Here is a 6000-nt window from a genome sequence, read left to right on the forward strand (position 1 = left end):
CATAGAGGTTGAGTTTGGTGAATTGAAAGATTTTTGAATTCCACTAGTTCGGACTTCCATTGTCTACTATATAAAATGATTTGAAATCCCTGAAACAACTAAAAAAGAAGAATTGAAAATGAGTAGCTGAAAATAACAATTATATTAATCAAAATAAACCTGAAATGAAATAATAGTGAAATAAAATACAAGTAAAAATAGAACAATTGAATAAATAAAAATTAAGAAATGAAAAAAGAAAGAAGATAAAAAAGTGGAGAGATTCCAAGTCACGTTAGTTCACGACGTTTCGATTGTTAGTATCTACAATCGTCTTCGGGTGATGACTGGACTGATTCCTCCGTGAGATAACTATTTATAGGTCGTTCGAGTACTTTCACTTATCCCCGCTTTCCATTTTCCGCTTCACTGGTTCCGTGGGAGATGACCGTTTTGGCGGGAGTTGGCCAAAACGAAGACGATTGTAGATACTAACAATCGAAACGTCGTGAACTAACGTGACTTGGAATCTCTCCACTTCTTTATTTTCTTTCTTTTTTCATTTCTTTATTTTTATTTATTCAATTGTTCTATTTTTACTTGTATTTTATTTCACTATTATTTCATTTCAGGTTTATTTTGGTTAATATAATTGTTATTTTCAGCTACTCATTTTCATTTGTTTGAAGGTGATTGACTCATTTTCAATTCTTCTTTTTTAGTTGTTTCAGGGATTTGAAATCATTTTATATAGTAGACAATGGAAGTCCGAACTAGTGAAATTCATCATGAAATATTGTCAATCACCTTCAAACAAATGACAGATTTTTATCAACATTCATGATAGATGAAGAGTTTTGTAATTTAATTCCGATTCTATTAAAAATTGGTATTTTGAAGTCGAAGATTAAATATTTTTACAAGATTCAAGATGGCGGATAAGCTAGGTGATCCATGGTCTGATTCCATTTAAAATTGGTATACAGGTGCTTTTTTGGGCCATGGTTTTTATTACGTTTTTATTGACTGGCTTTCTTGTCTGTTTTTTCTGTACAAATCCTGTGAAGTAAAATTTGTTCAACTTCGTGTTGAAATTTGGCAGATGTTCATAATTTCCGTAACAATGCATTATGAAATTTTTGTTACAGAAAGTGAAAACAAAATGGACGTGATATATGATTATGGTCTGAGTCTTTCAAAAATTGGTTTGTGGGGGTTTTTGGAGCCAGATATTATGAATTAATAGTCAAGATTACTAAAATTAAGATGGAGGCTCCAAGATGGCTACGATTCGATTCGATTGAAAACTGTTATGTGGGGGTTCTAGGGATCCGGGAGTGTGAATTTTCAGACAATTCTCAAATTCTAGATGGCGGACGACTTTTGTGATTATGGATAGATTCGATTCAAAATTGGTATGTGGGGAATAAAGAGGTTGGAGATTAGGAATCTTTTGTTAAAAATAGAATTAAATAGGAATTCAATGACATTTTTGATTGTTGCCAACCCCAAAATCTCGGTCTGCGACCGCGCTTGTTCAAAAGATGTACTCACCAGAAAGCATTCCTAACATATTTATGATTCAGAATGCCATCTCACTTCACACAGACCTCCATTATATTTTTGTCTATCAAAATATATTTCTCCTTTCAATCAGTCATCTCAATGAAAATAAATCTTTGAGACTTTTCCAAATTTTTTATGATTTCTATTCCTGAATGTTTAATATTCAATATATGAATGCCCTCCACAAGAAATATTCTCAATTAAAATTAAAAGATAATTGCGGAATTAGAAATTTTTCATCAGAGTTTTTCTAATTAAAAAAAATATTGTACGGTCTGTGTGTGTGTCTGTGTCAAAACAAAAAAAAATGACAGAATCAATGAAACCATATGAAAGTAGTATTCTGTTTATTTGTATGAAAAAGAAATAATAATAATATAATTCTTACAAGATATTAATTCACCTTAAAAAAATTTTTACAGAAAACATATGTTACAATAGTCACACAACAGTTTTTTGTTTAGGTACGTCACAATATTGTAGAGTATTCTCAAACTAAAAAATATATAAGAATAAAGAAAAAAATTGTTAGTGTATCAAAAATTAGATATTTACATATATAAAACTAGTCACACTTATAGGTACATATATAAACAGTTTTAACTTTAGAGGCACGCAGATGGAAAACACAGAAACATTAATCACAAAAGCTGTAGTCCACACTCTTAACAAGCAAAAAATAAGTATTTAGTATTAAGTATAAGTATGAATGGAGAAAAATTTCATTTATATTATATAGTGGATTCAGTAGCAATGATTGTTTTATTTGGTATTTGATTACTATAACTAATTATGTTAAAATACTAAGTTTGTCATTTTTTGTCCCTGCTCTTGTTTTTATTCTACTTGAAATATCTTTACAGTATTTGAAAACTGCAAGTGCATTTGATGTTTCTGATGCTTTACTTGAATTTGAAGTCTCCTCCTCCTCCTCGGTGGTCTCTAGAGAACTGTCCTCTACTGTATTAAAAATGTTTTTATCCTCATCCAATGATCCTGGCAACCATTTGTGTTGAAGAAATCGTGGGTCGAAATGTCTGCTGCACTTTGTTTGTGTTTTTGGGCTCAGACCAGGCAATGTGATGTTGCCTGAAAAAGAAAAAATACTAATTGGTAACTCGATAAAACAACGTGTTAAAGTTTTTATTTTCACAAGATTTTATTTAGTTTCACCTATATCGGTATATCTGACTGTGTGTCTGTAATCAAATCTTGCAAGTTAAATTTGACACACTTTTAATCATCCGATTGATTTGAAATTTGGTAAGTGTAGATAATTCCGATTAAAATGCATTATGAAATTTTTGTTAGAAAAAAACAAAACAAAATGGCGGCTCCATTATGGCAGACAACTTTTGTGATTATGGTCCAATTCTATTCAAAATTGGTATCTGGCGCGTTTTCAGGGTCGGAGATTTTTTATTCAGTTTTACCTGTTTTGGTGTCTGACTGTGTCCACATACTCCACTTTGTGTGACTTTCATAATGAATATCCATCATTTCGTGTTTTTTCTTTGATGAATTTTAGAGTAGTAAAAAGTTATTTTCAAAATTCGATATCTCGAAAACGATTGAATTTAGGAAATGATGTGCTATATCAATTTTGTTCAGAATTTCAATCAGAATGAAAATATGGAATAATACATAAGGTGTTCTATTGAAGAAAAAGCAACTTTATTTCTTCAAGACTTCTTGACTTATCTTGTTAACCGGTAAATTTTCGTTATGTGGACACCCGGCGATTTTGAAAAAATTTTTGACTGTACTTACGTATTTTGATGCGTAGATTACGAATCCGAAAGAAAAAAGCGGCGCTCTCCCTTATTTAAAAAGTAACGGCCCTTCAAAGTTCAGAAAAGGGCAACTTTTCAGCCTTCTTTTTCACTAAATAAACTATTTAAAAACACAAGCATTTATTCACTAGGTCACCTTTACACCTTATTCCTCCTTCTTTAACACTTTTCACTTCAATAATCAACATTTTTCTTATAAAAAACTTAATTTAAAAACGAATGCTTCTCCTGGTGACATTATTCTATTTTTAGGTTAGTTACTAGTGACATTTCAGAAAAAAGTGGTTGGTATTTGCCGTCGTCTACTATTTAAAATTCGTAATACACCACCAAAAACCAATTTACGATCTAAAGGTGAAAAACATTTGAATTACTTCAGGAATATGGACTGCATCAGTCGTACCAACCATATCATTAACCTTAAAAACGTAAAATACAGTGATATGTAACCAAAAAGCAGCTCCGTACATTTTTTAACATTTTTATATTATTGAAGTGAAAAGTGTGAAGTGTGAAGTGAAAAAGAAGGCTGAAAATTTGCCCTTTTCTGAACTTTGAAAGGCCGTAACTTTTTAAATAAGGGAGAGCGCCGCTTTTTTCTTTCGGATTCGTAATCTACGCATCAAAATACGTAAGTACAGTCAAAAATTTTTTCAAAATCGCCGGGTGTCCACATAACGAAAATTTACCCACAAACTGATTACGAAGAAAATAATTGTGATTCTGATCACAATCAAAATCACAAAAATTCACTACTAATAACCTCTTATATGTCTATAAATTGCAACGCAAATGAGCACGTCACGAAGACAAAGCCTGTCAGAAACATAAAAATAATAATTTACAACTTTTTATTACAACACTTTCCATCTCAATCTTTTATCTCTTTTTTTGAGACCACGGTATTAGCAATCATTTACAACTTTTTACTACAACACTTTCCATCTCAATCATTTATCTTTCTTTTGGAGACCACGGTATTGACGCCATCTACTTTTCGTTTCCATCGTCCTCCAATGATGGTCCATAAGGTTGACTGACTATAAATCTATAGACAATGCCTATGTTTCCATTTGGAAACGATTCTTGTTCCATCTATCGACATGTGTACAAACTACAAAGTTAGGTCAATCTCATATCTCGCGTCGAGATATTTTGACAAAACAAAACATCAGGGTATCTATGCATCTTTCCATATGATCTTTTGCAATATGATCATTACTGCAATGAATCGCTTTACAAAAGTCAAATAAACCAGTGTCGGAATTGGGGACAATTTTAAAAAACAAATGAAAAGCGTGAAAGGCGAAAGGCGAAAGGCGAAACATGAAACAAATGATTTGACGTGATTTCTTGAATCGACATTATTTTTTATTTATGAACCGATTGAAATGAATCAAAGGCTGAATATTGAATGAAGCTCACCACAATGCAGTAAGACACACAAATCGGATCAGTAATTTTTGATATTATCGCACACAAAAGCTCAGACAAACCCACAAATGATCAAAAAATCAGTTTTTGTGTTCTATCGCGTTAATAAATGAAGACTTCCAATGATATTTTTTCTTCCCTGTGTAGACAGCGATCACTTCACATTTTCATTACGCCCAGCATCCAGGGCAAATTGTTATATTTATTAATTATTTGCTATCAAAAGGACCGGTTGATATTTGAACATAACCCAGGTTTATTTATGAACATATTCTAAGTAGATGTTTGGACGCGTTCAACCAGAATCCCCATCGCATCTAGAAACAAGGAGCTACACAAGCTGAGCCGAATAAACCCGATTCCTACAGTCACGAATTATGTCTTGAATGATTCACATTATATATTTCCTATTTGTTACTCTTTTTGAACAATGTATGTTAAATGCTGGAGTTTTTTGCCCTGGTTTGACAGACTAACCGATCATCCGATAGGGTTAATAGCTCATACACAGAAGTGTAAATTAAATACGGCAAACAGAAAATTAACGAGAAAATATAATACAAAAAATATCAACACATTTACTAATCTTATGGAAAAAGAAAGTTGGGCAGAGCTATACCAAACAAGGGATGCTAAAGAAAAATACAAGCTCTTTGACAGCACTTTCTTATACTATTATAACATGAGTTTTCCATTAGGAAAAGAGACAAAAAAATTGAATGGAAAGGTAAAATGGACAACGCCTCAAGTGTCTGCAGCCAAACAAACTTTAATGTTCTTGTATGAAGTACAAAAGCAAAATTCTACAGAACAAAATAAAATTCTATATAAAGAACACAAAAAAAGGTATTTAGATATATTGGAAAAAGCAAAACAAGAGCATTATCAACAATTATTAAGAAATACTGATAATTATAGCAAGACGGCATGGCATATTATAAATACTGAGACTGGTAGGAAAAATAAAATAGCACACAGCCCCGAAAATATAACACCAGACGAGATTAATCATTATTTCATAAACAATATAAACTCTATCTTAGAAAAGAGGCCAAAATCCGAAATAGATTCTATAAGTTTACTAGAAAGGAAAACTAACTTGGCTAACTCGATGTTTTTCATACTCCAGACGACATAAGAATCATGATAAACAAGCTCAAAAATAAAAGAACTGAAGATATAAACGGTGTTAGCACTTTTGTTATCAAGCGCATCATACCATATATAA

Source organism: Leptinotarsa decemlineata, unplaced genomic scaffold (genome assembly GCF_025532065.1).
Source record: "Leptinotarsa decemlineata unplaced genomic scaffold, Ldec_3_MD MMD2_tig00026317_RagTag_RagTag, whole genome shotgun sequence".
In the NCBI taxonomy this organism is placed as follows: domain Eukaryota; kingdom Metazoa; phylum Arthropoda; class Insecta; order Coleoptera; family Chrysomelidae; genus Leptinotarsa; species Leptinotarsa decemlineata.